We start from the raw sequence: 12880 nt of genomic DNA on the forward strand, positions 1-12880 counted from the left end.
AGAAAGGTGACTGTATATGAAATCGAGATATCAGAGTCTATTGGAGCCATGGTGAAAAATATTTACTATGCATTCATGTATTATGTTGTGCTGGGCATTGTCTCTACCCCCACCTTACTTCTGCTTTGTGACCTTCGGGAAGTAACAGCTTTCCTCTTGTACGTCATCTTTTCTGCCAATTACGTAAGGATATTACTAGAAAAAATTATAAGATTATGCCTATTTCTTCAATCTCTTTGAGTGTCAATGACCCTACCAATCAACATTTTGAATGATAATAAGGAAAATATAACACCTCTGTATAGTCACTTTCCAAAATATATGTTGACCACAGGCTCGATATCCTGATATTCATGAAGCATACTTATCATGAAAGACTAAACTGCCATCTAGTTAATCCCCCCACTCTGACTTCTTCCAAAAATTTGTAAAATCTATTTCTGCCTCCAAAAATTCTTCAAATCAAATTATTAAATATCGAACATCTACTAAATGCAAAGAACTAAATACAAAGAGGAATCCTGATGTAAACATATGTGTCAAAGGATAATTGTTACAGTTTGCACATAAGTACAAGATTTGTTATTATTATGTTAGCAAATATAATGAAGCTGATTTACAGCATTCTCCAAAGAGTTGAGAAATAAATCTTTGTCAAATACAATAACTGCACATATGTATATTTGGGATTTTGGCAAAGTTCTTCCCTTTTCTGGACCTCAGTTTCCTCACCTCTAAAATGGGCCAATAATAGTATCTAGCTCATTGTGAGCTGGGGTTGCCATGATGATTAGATGAAATGGTACACATAAGGAACTTAAAAAGAGAATCTAAATCATAATGAGTGCTATTATGGGCTGAATTCTGTTCCCCTCAAATTCATATATGCAAGCCCGAGTACCTCGGAATGTGACAGTATTTGAAGATAGGGCCTTTAAAGAGGTCATTAAGTTTAAATGAGGCCATTAGGGTGGGCCCCAATCCCATATGAATGGTGTCCTTACAAGGAAAGGATATTGGGTTAGGGAGAAATTGGGTAAGAAGCACAAAAATAATTAAGACTTATAATAATGAACAGACTAATAATATTGATTTGATTATCACATATTGTACACAAATACTGATAGTCAACACTGTACCCCAAAAAATATGCATAATCAATTATGTTTCAATTAAGTAAATAAATAAAAGGATATTGGGATACACAGAGAGAGACACAGGATGACCATGTGAAGAGGCAACAAGAGGGTTGCTATCTGCAAGCCCAGGAGAAAGGCCTGGAACAAATCCTTCCCTCATGGCCTTCAGAGGAACCAACCCTACTGGTACCACCTTGATCTTGGATTTCCAGACTCTACAACTGTGAGAAAATAAGTTCTGGTGTTTAAGCCACCCAGTCTGTAGTATTTTGCTGTGGAAGCCTTGGAAGACAAATACGTTTGCTATACAGAGGGGAGACGTGCAGTGCAGAAAAGTGAAAATGTACAGGGATACTGCAGATGAATTGCACGTGGCTACAGCTTTCCCCTTGGGTTGACCTCTTCTGGAAAACCTCAGGTAGCTCCATCATTGCTGCACCAGAGCAGTGTTGTTGGATTGTCTTCTTAAGTCAGTGAGGAAACTCTGGGCAGAATCGCAGTTACTTGCAGATAGAGGAAAAGTACAGCATTCTCATCTGTATAAATTTATAGATTCAGTTTGGCAGGATACTAAGTTTCAAAGCATACCAAAGGTAACACACCAGCAAAAAGGAGCCCTCACTGCCCCCAAAGCTGTTGTCCATTTGCAGGTATAAATCAATCCTGAGTTTTCAAAATGCCTTGTCTCTTTTATGAATGAATGTCTTGGTTTCTCCAGGCAAAGGGACTTAGAGTCCCCAGGAAACTGAAACAACCCAGAACAATATGTATCATCATCTATTTATAGAGACCTAGTCAGTGCAACCATTGAACAACACGTCCTTAGTGAGTCACTTACATTGGGTAATGTATGCAAATACATAATTTCTTACTACAGACTCAGACTGCTAATGTGTCCTTCCCCGGTGAGGTCGGGGATGCTAAAGGAGATGGTGCTCAGAGCTGTATGTCTTTGCAGAGTCATCTCAACATCAGCAACATCAAAAATTCCACACAGATCTAACAGTGTACTGCTGCTGCCAATAGCAAGATCTTTTTATTGCTAAATGTTCTTTCTCCTTTGCTTGTGGCATAGTTTTTAAATCACGTAGTGCAGCTTATGCTTAGAAGAAACCAGATGATATCTCTGTATCCTGAGGTCAGACCCCTACAGCCTCTCAGTTAGCAATCTACTGCTGTGGGCTATGTGTGTGACGTTTTACGTACTTCATTAGTCTGGGGTCATGTTCCCCAGGGCTCCCATCTAAAAAAGGATGTTATAGGTGCTTTCCAAATGTTCAGTTGTTTTAAATCATTGTTCTGAAATGTAAGCAGGCTGAGTAAGAAAGAAAACACTAGGATTTCAGATAGTACCTTTCAAATCTTCCAGTCCGGTGGTAATAAATAGATTTTACTCCAGTTACTAATTCTTATCAATTGATAGTGGCTACCTAAACACGTTGTTGAAAAATGTGTCAAGGCCAAGTGGGACCCAAAAAGAAGCAATGCCAGACTGATGTTGATATCTGATGTGGGCGCAAAGCAAGATTGGGGAGTGGTAGTAAGACAGGCTTGGTATGTGTTGTCTCTAAGTCCAACCCTTTCTTCTTATAGAGGAGGAAACTGAGCTCCAAAAACATTAAATGATGCTCACAGAGTCATTAGTTAACAAAAAAGCCAAAATCAGAATCAGTACATCCAGTCTCTCTTTTCTACCACACCGTTGAAAAAAATCTTAGTTGCATGAATAGAACCAAATTCTGCCTTCCTGATGGTAATACTGCTCTCCATTCTCTCCTGTAAGTGTAATCCAGAAAATAATACTAAAAACCTTTCCTCCCTAACACACGTGTCCATCTTGCATCTACTTAGAGATGTTTTCTGCTGAGGCTCTTTTCATGTTAGAAATTCTGAGATAAGAACTGCCTCCTGGCATTATTTATTCATCTACAATGGGGGGAAATCATACCCAAAGTCTGAATTCTACAGGTTGAATTTAAGTGTCTAAAGTCCTTTGAGTTCTTTGCAAAAATAATTCAATGAAGTGAAAGTTTCTTTTGTTATCAATAAACCAAATATAGATAAAAATATTAATATATGCAAACTAAAGTATATGTAAAATATTCTGCACTTAAATTGGGCAAACTACAGGGGGAGAAGTGAAACTTTTTGAGGTAAACCTTTTTGAGAACAAAAAGAAAATCTTTGAGAAAAAAGTGAACCTTTTTGAGAAATAAGAGCAAGGAGTTAAATTCTATTTCCTTGTAGTAATTATTTCTTCCCCCTTGGGGAAGGACATTAAACTTTTGTGCCGCAATGCCATCTTTTTTTAGTGCTCCAATGAACAAGCACATCTCTCCAAACTGCCACTATTCATCGCTTTTAAATAAGAATAGATGAGTTTGAAAAGATATGAAGATTCATTAGTCTCAGCTCTAAACACTGCAGGAGAAATTATTTTTATTCACTACAGCCTCCTGCAGACTCAGAGAACAGTTAAACAATACCCTTGAAAATTACATTTCCATAGAATTTGTCCCTGTTTGGATAAATACAGAGGTGGCAAGTCATGGGCCCTCTGTTCTCTAACCCAACCCACCGTGCATTCTACCAGATAAGGAATAACATTTGATCTCTGCAGGGATGAGTTCTTTCTGTATATTGAGAATATCCAAAAAGCCAGGGAAGTGGGGAGTGCATTTTTGATATGGCATTTTAAATGAAGTTCTGTAATCAGTAGAAAAGTGCTATTAAGATCCACTTCTTTCCGATCACATTAACCTCCAGAGGATAATAACTGAGGCAGTGTCTGTTCTTGGGAAAAAGCCAGCATGAGGAATCATGATTCTATTGTACACTTGATTGGTGATTTACATTTATTACCATATTAATTGTCACAAGACTCTAAAATGGTCGATATAATGATCTGTGTTTTACAAATGGGACATGGAGACACTGAGGACTTAAGTGGATTAGTTAGTTGGTGGATTAGTGATCAGGTAGTCTTGGGAGCAGAAATAAGAACTAAACCGTCCCTTGACTCCTTACCACTAAGTTAGCATGAAGGCTATTCTATGCCATATTTGCTAACCAAGCATCTTAACTCCTCCTGAAGACTTCTTTCGAAACAACCAAACCTCCACTCTGGCCCTACCATCTGGTTTACTTCCCCATCCTGTGCCCAGCTCCCAGATGGGAATATCTAACCCTCCCATACGTGGGAAGGGCTGCCCTACATACTTTTTTGACGTGATGTTTTGAGCTTGCCTGAAGTGTGCACAGAGATTAAGACATGACAGGAGGGATTACCAATCCTCATTCATGACATTCACTTCATCCTGCACTTCACTAGGCTTTATCATTTGTGTGACTAAGAGCAAGGACTCTGGTATGCAGCCCCAGCCAGTTCCTCACAGCGTCTAGCCCAGTGTCTTGCTCATAGCAAGTGCTCAATGCATGTTAGCAGAGTGACCCACTAAATGAATAAATTATCCATTTATAATCCTCACTGATGGGGTGCCCTCAGCTACCTATCTGTTCCTTCCCTTCTGTTCACCTTCTACCACTTAAGTCACTTCCCAGACAAAAGTGCAACCCCTCCCCCTCCCTTACTGCTCACATGACATGCCCTCCTCTGTGTCACCCTCCCTGGACTTGCCCCAATGTAATGAGGGCCCAGGGAGAATGACTCAGCTGAGTGTTACATCTAGATATTCCATGACCTTTTCTCCTTCAGCATTGGCCTCATTGCCAGTCTGAGTGACTCAGCTCCCGGCTTAATGGAAGTAGTGTTTATGGCACATGTCCTACTCCTCCTTATAAAAAATAATTTTCGAAAACTCTCCCCCACCACTATCTCATTTGATTGACACAACACTTTCTGGGACCAGGAGGATGTGTCTCACGAGTCTTATCTTACAGGGTAGACAGAGAGGCAGAAAGGTGACTTAGCCAAGGTCGCACAGTTAGTAAAGCTAGTTAGTGGCAGATGCATTTCTCATGTTCTTTTTGCAGTACCACCAATCTCTTCTTCAACTGCTGGCTGACTTTTTTCCATCCTCAGGGCAAAGTCTTAACCCCAATGACTCAGTTCCAGCTTAGCACAATGGATGTTCATAAACTTGACCCTAGCTTCTAAAACTGCACTCTGGTAGTTTTTAGTTCATAAAGCTTAAAGTACTTATGGAAGCCTACTTTACCTGAATTTAAATTTTTTAAAATGCCACCTCACTGGACTCTCATCTAAAATGAACATTCCTCATTCAGCCATTTGTGAGGATTTGGGGGGGTGGAGGTGGCATAAGAAGGAAGTATCATTCTAAGGGTCTTCTGTGCAAGAGAGGGTCCCTGAAAACAACCCCAAAGTCAGCGTGAGTGGGGCACCCACACCAGGTAAGCACCAATGGCCAAGGTGCTCTGCTTTGAGAGAGGAGGAAGTTTGTCGAGGAAGGAGGGGTGGGTGAAAGATTCTTAGTGGGAGAAAGAGGACAGGGGCTGCAGAAACCAGGGTTGAGGAATGTCCAATTGCTGGGCCCCGAATATTGGATTACTATGTACATCATGTAGATCACAAAAACATGCATTCATGCCTCATGTTTTAAGTTAGTTTTTAATTGTTTGAAAATCATTTTCCCCTGAATCCATTTCCTTGTGTGCCAGGTGGCTAAACTGGGACAAATTTATCACTTCCTAGCTATGTGACACTGGGAAAATTTTTCTGAGCCTCATATTTCTGCTTTTGTGAAATAGAAGGACTTTAACCTGCTATATGGGGTTGTGGGGTAGATAAGCAAGACGATCTACATATGGTCTCTAGGACAATACTTGACCCAGAGTAGTCGCTTAGGAATTTATTTTCTCGTGGGTTTTCATGCATTCCTGTCCTTTATATTAAACATACTCATTTCCGAAAACTGTCTTGATCCTCTAAAGTCCAGATCTCTTGGAGACACACTCGTAGTCTCTTCTTCAGTCTGGAGGCACAATACATTAGTTAGATAAATAAATAGATAACAGATAGACAGATACAGGGACAGATGGACAGACAGTATAGATACATGCATACATACATATACACGTGGAGATTAGATAGAAAGATATACTTGTACATAGACATAAGGAATTGAAATATTTTTCTGGACCCACCCACTCCTCTACAACACATTACCATTTAATCTGGCTGAATCCAAAGACTGAGTAATTACAAATGATGTTTGGACTTAGGAAGCGTCTCTGCAGGTCCTGGTTATTTGTATTTCTTTCTTGTTCCTGAGCCATGAAACATCACAAGAAAATGGAAGTCATGGATAAGAAAGAAAAATTTTAAACCTACTCAGATATGAAAAATGAGCTCAGATGAAAACTGGAGAGCAAAGAACATCGATTTTCCCCACTCTAATTGTACACGTGCAAACCACACCTCTGTCATGACTTCAATAAATGCCTCCTCCCCTCTCCCCCACACCTCCTCTCCTCTGCCAGAAGTGCCCGTGACCTCAGCTTTTACTGTGCATCTGGGAGGTGACTAAAATTACCAGGAATGCTAAGGTTTAAACTGAGTGAAGAGGGGAAGAGGGGACTGTGGGTAGGGTTCTTGGAAGACAGAGAATAGGAGGAAGTGTCCATCAAGGCTGGGTGTCCTGCAGTGACCTGCCCACCTCTCACACCAGCAAGGAAGAGTCTCAGGCGTCCTCACCAGCCACTTCCAACATCCAGGGAGCAACATGTAAGAAATGAACACGATGAGATGGATCAGAGTAGGCCGATGTGCTGCTGCCTTGGGACCAGAACAATAGCTTACAGGGTTTACGCTCTGTTCTTCCCAGCCAGGCCCTCAGAAAGAGTGCTTCATTCCCAGAGTTTTCTAGTATCAGAATCCGTTTTTAACCAATCAACATTTTATACTTCTCCCCACATGTTTATAATTGCAGCTACTGCTTTTAGAAGATCTATCACGTGCCAAGCCCCATTTAAGTACTTTCTGTGTGTTAATCCTGTGAAAGTTCATTCCATCCCTATGAGGTAAATAGTATCATGCCATGTACAGGTGAGAAACCCAAGGTACAAGGAAGTTAAAGGAACTTGCCCAAAGTCACACCATGGGAAGGGGGAGTCGCGGTGTACACCCAGGCCGCCCAGCTGCACAGACCCTGCTCTTAACAGCTGTGCTAGGCTTCCTCCTGATTATAGGGGAGCTTTCACTGAGAAACGAGTCACACAAGGACAGAAGGATTTCATACAACCAGTATCACTTTTAAACTGATCTCATACAGATGAAAAATCATATGCCCTCAGCATTGACTTTTCAATCCATTAATAACACGATGCAGCACGTGGGTTTGTAGACTTCTTATGAGGGCCTCCCTTATAGTGATATGAGATCAGAACCCCTCCCTATGCCCCCATAGCCTCTGAAGCTTACTGTTCAAAGGCCTTACCACACTGTCTTAGACACAGGCAGCTTATTGGCCTGTGCCCTTGGGGTGGGGGCTGTGTCTCCTTCATTATTGTAATTCGTGCCCATCACTTCTTGCCCATAATAGGCACTCACTAAATACTTCTTGGGAATGAATGAATGTATAGTTCTGTATCTACCTCCTCCCTTTCCCCACCAAGGGTACTTGCAAATACAGATGATTTAGAAATGACTAGCATAGACTGTGAAATTGAAGGTAATACCAGGTCTTTTGAGAGAGGGGTATCTAGAGAGCAGTAGGGCTGTAAGTGAGCTCCCCCAGAGGGACTGGTATAAAGACACACACGGTCAGTTCCAGGAGCCCTTTTCATGGGCCGATGATTGATCAGCTTTTCTGGAATAGTAATGGATATTAAGGTTGGGGAGGGTCTGACTGGTCAGTGTCTGCAGACACCTTCAGGGAAGGTGGCGGGGTTTTAGCTAGTCCTGGCCTGAGGCTGTTGCAGGACATGACTTTCATGTGGCACCTGAGACAGAATAAGAAGTACTTTCCCCGAGGCCAGGAGGACCAAGTTGGCTGCTAGAAGAACCAGATGGACTTGGGATGTGGTCAGCCTTCCAGGACTGCCAATCAGGGAAGTGCTGTGTAACGGGGGTTTGCTCCTTCAGCTGAAATTCTGGCCAACCCACAGAGAAACATTCCTTCCCAAGCTTCTTCCAAGGGCATGACCCTAAGGAGGATTCACTGGTTGCTGCACAGACTGAATAGAAAGAGACTCTGGGAAGTTTCGAGCCTGGCATTTTGGGTGTGAAGTCGGGCATTGTTGGGCAACAGGACCCCAGGGGGGTGGCACTTTGAGAGCCTGGTGCTGCTTATTGTTCACAGCTCTTGGGTCTACCCCATGGGGGGCACTTTGGGCTTTTAGGCAGTCCTTTCTCACTCTAAGGTGCAGCTAAGAAATCCCATAGAGCCCAGCCTGAGCCCAGGATGGATAAATAAGAGCTCCCAAAAGGGAGCAGGGTCTGCCTTGCTGCATTTGAAAATGATCCATGAGAACAGGATAGCAAACCACTGAATTGAAGAGGGTTTTGGGTCCTTAATCGGATTGCATGTGCAGAGCTCATTTCTTCTCAAAAATAAAAAAAAGGACTTGTGGCCCAACTACAGAGTGCCAAGCACTAAGATGGGGAGACAGAGAAGAAGACACAGAGAATGTTCCCAAGTAGTTTGCCTTTAAGGTAAGCTTCTGTCAGAGAGGACCGAGCTCGACTCCTTGCTTGGAAAGACCATTCTGAGGGAACAGCTTGGAGAAGTGACAACACGTTCATCCTTCTCTGGTTATTCGACATCCCACTTGATTCTGCTCCACCCGTTGTGACCTTGGATAGCCTTTCTTTACAAAACAAATTCTGATGCCCACCCCGTACATTCAGCATAGCCGCAAATCAGGCACAAATCACCCATTGCATGCTAAAATGTTAGAGTTCTCAAAAATGAGAAATACATAAAAACAGCATGGTAGCAGTATATCAGATATACACACAGAATCAACTTCTTGCTTGATGGGTGGAAATAAATCAAAAGCAGACTCTTCTCTTGACCATATATGAGGAGGTGTCTGGGTCTGGATAAAGGCAGGTTGCTGAGTCTGAAGTGCACGTAAAATCCAACTGTAAGTTGGCTGGCTGCAGAACATGACTGGATTCACTTATGGCTAATTAGGGTAAATAAAAAGAGACACTGGGAGATGTGAAGCTTGGGATTATGGGTAGGGAAAGCCACTTGATGGGAGGAAATGTGTTTTTCCTGGTGCTTTGGAAAATCATTTCATGTAGTATCTGGTCCATTATTTATGTCCTGAAATTTGCACGTAGTGAGAACCAAGGATATTTCTGATAAAACCACATTCCAGGAAACCCAATTTGAAGGAGCCTTAAGTGTCCATGCTGGGAAGAGTTTGTGAGTTTGGCTCCCTATTAAAGAATGGATCTTATGGTCTGGCATGTATGGAAAGACATTTTTCCTTCTGCCCCAACCAATAAAATGCACAGCACTGAGCAGCATTCTGGATACTGTTAGCAGAGGTTGATTTGATGCCCAGATAGCCTACTTGATGGTCAGCTGTTTAATTTGTACCTCTTGGTGCTAACTTCTCCTTCTTGGTGGATCTCACTACTCCTTTATTTTGAAAAGACATGGACTGCTAAGCTCTTGCAAGATAGGAGAGCCTAGGGAGGATTAGGACAGAAGAAACCAGCTAGACATAGAGCATAACGTATAGGAATCTTTTGTGGGAAGTCTTCCTCCATAATGTTGCAACATCTCTTTTCCCCAACTTTCTGGCCAGGGGTGAGATGGGAGAGTTCTTTTAATCTGAATTCTCTTTAGGGGATTGAAATGTTCCAAAGAGAAGAAGAGTTTTGCTGAACATTTTAAACAATTGATTCCAGATGGATTCTCTCTGTATCATTTTTAGAATTTTTTTCCCCTGAATGTGTTCTAAAGATAGAATGTACATAGCCACTAAAGATTGAAGGATGCTGAAATATTAAGCAACTAGGATGGCAAATATTTCTGCATTCTGGTCTCATTTGGGCAAATGGCTTCAATTCTCATTTTTTTTTTTCTTGGCATTTCTCTGAGGCATCTGAGACAGTGACCCTGGCCGAGTAGGGACCACAGGATGAATGTACAGGATGAATTGTCCACTTCTTTACTCAGGTGCATAGTTTGAGAATAGTTTGCAATAACAGTACATGACTTTTATTTCAAATTAGTTTGGGGAGTGATCGGAATGAGAAGTATAGTTTGTGTGTAAGAGACAGAGAAAGACAGACAGACAGAGAGAGTCTAGCCAAGATTAAAAGCCAGAGTCTCATTCCTACCCATGCTCTACTGCACAATGCTCCTTTCTTCTAAATGGTTATTATTCAATAATCCCCATGCAGAGATGAGAGTCAAGACAGTTGGTAAAGCAGCAGCACTGGTCAAACAGAATGAACACCAGTTGTAAACTTCCAACATGACTGTAACTAGGGCTGAGTGTCAACCACGAACCGATGTTCCAGAGACTCTCCACCCTTACACCTATGGCCAGAGTGGAAGCACATGTGTTATCTTGCTCTGTGTCATTAGACACAGATATCTTGGCCACAACATATTGAACCAGAGGTTTGCTTCTTGGCTAACATTTACATGATATATATGGTAGCCTAGGGGTTTCCAAGGTGGCCAAGTGTCAGATAAGTATGCACCTTTTTTTGGATGAAGAGAAGCCAACCCAATGAAAGACTCTTTCTGACGGAGTTGGAGTGATACACAGAATGAGTAGAATAAACACAGGCAGGGCAGCTATAGAGAGACTCCAAGAGTAGAGGGAGAAGCAGCTAGAAAAGACGCTGAGTGTTGAGAATGGCAAATTTACTGGAGTGAGTCCCGATAGGTGCCATTGACAGAGAGGGCAAGAGGGGACTAGATCTCCTAAGGATGTGCAATGATGCCTTAATTCTTTGTGACATCTGACTGTGGGAGAGTTGAGGCAGTTCCCGACCCTCCTTACTTTCCCAAATGTTCATCATCAAATCCCCATCACCTTAGGTATCAGGGACCTGTCTCTCTTGCATGCTACACAAAGTCATAATAGTAATACCTACAATAATCAAGTGTTTACTATATGCCAAATATTTTAGGTAGATTGTTTTAGTTAATTATTTCAAAAACAAAATAAAGTAGATGCATAATTATAATATCCTTTAACAAGTGAGAAAATAGAAGAAAAAGGGGGTCAAGTACAACGGGAGCCTTCTTACTGAAGGCAATAGGTATCAGAAATTAGTTAATTGAAAATAACAATTGAAGTCAGGAATTGTTAAAAATTGATGCATGCAGACCTTAAACATTCTATTTTCTTTAAAACGTATAAATGTGCATCAATTTGACAAGGGCTTTTCCTTCGATAGGGGGTCATTCTTTCCGTACAGGTAATTGGAATACAGCACTGTTTTTCTGGCAGAAACTTGTACACACGTAACACATGCTCAGCATTTTCTAGTTTCAGTTCCTTTGATGTAAACTAACTCTGAAGACACATGTGAAGCAATCTGATGCAGAATCCTTCTAGATTTCTATATTTACTGTTCTCTAATCTTTTATAGTTATTTTTCTACCATCCAATTTGCATAGCTCTCTCATATCCTATCCTTCCAAAGCATTCAGCTGAGTTTTCACAAGGGAATAAAAGCACCTTTTCTTCCACACTGAGTTTTCATCATTAGTTGTCAGTCTTAATTAAATTATGTGATGATGACTGGTATTAAGAGATTTGAGAACTGACTCTTAGACAACGTACCTGTTACATGCAGAAATCTGTGGGTCTACTAGAGAGGACTCTACATTACCTAGAGTGGTTGTAACTACATGGGCCATCTCACATGCCCATCTGGAACTTTGCCTCTCCTCAATTGGAGGTAGAAACTATGTCCAATCCCCTTGGATCTGGAGAGGCCTTGGTGACCACCTGGATAGAATAGGAGAAAACGATGTATGTGCCTTCCGAGTTGAAGTCCAAAAAGGCCACCCACTTACACCTTGTTCTTCTGCAGGGCTGCCTCTTGAAACTTAACTGTGTGCTGCGAGGAAGACTAAACAAACTGTAGAGATGGTCGTGTGGAGATGAACCAAGGCCCCTAGCCCACAGCCCTGCCTGAACTGCCAGCTGACACAAGCACCAACTTGTCAGCCATGTGAAAGATACCTTGTACCTCATGGAGTAGAGAAGAGCCATCCCTGCTGAGTACTTCCCAATTGTAGATTAGTGAGCAATACAGAAGATTGTAATTTTAAGCCACTAAGTTTTGGTGGTATGTTATGCAGCACTATATAACTGGAATGAGTGCTTTGGTGTCAATGGATCTGTTTCACAGAGGGAATGGAGAGCAGGTAGCAACCAGTGGGTCGGTTAAGTAAACTTCTACTGCAACTTCCCCACAACTACACAAGTATTTAAAGATAAAGTCTGGTTTTGAACCCAGTAGCCTGGTAGAATTATATTACTATATCCTTGAAAAAAATGTAAAAGGCCCCTACTGAGCCATACATAGAAGTTGATGAAACACAATAATTTGGTTTAATTTCTTTACTCCATGCTTATGCACATGCTCCTAATATTCAATGGGTCTAAGGCAAGAGTACAAATTAATGCAAGATGTCTAATATTTATGAGTTAAAAATTGTTAAATAGGGCCGGCCCGGTGGCGCACTGCGATAGTGCGCCGCTTGGGAAGCGCGGCGGCACTCCCGCCGAGGGCTCGGATCCCACATACAGACCGGTTCCCGCTCACTGGCTGA

The sequence above is a fragment of the Galeopterus variegatus genome, unplaced genomic scaffold (genome assembly GCF_000696425.1).
Source record: "Galeopterus variegatus unplaced genomic scaffold, G_variegatus-3.0.2 Scaffold3442, whole genome shotgun sequence".
NCBI classification, from domain to species: Eukaryota; Metazoa; Chordata; class Mammalia; order Dermoptera; family Cynocephalidae; genus Galeopterus; species Galeopterus variegatus.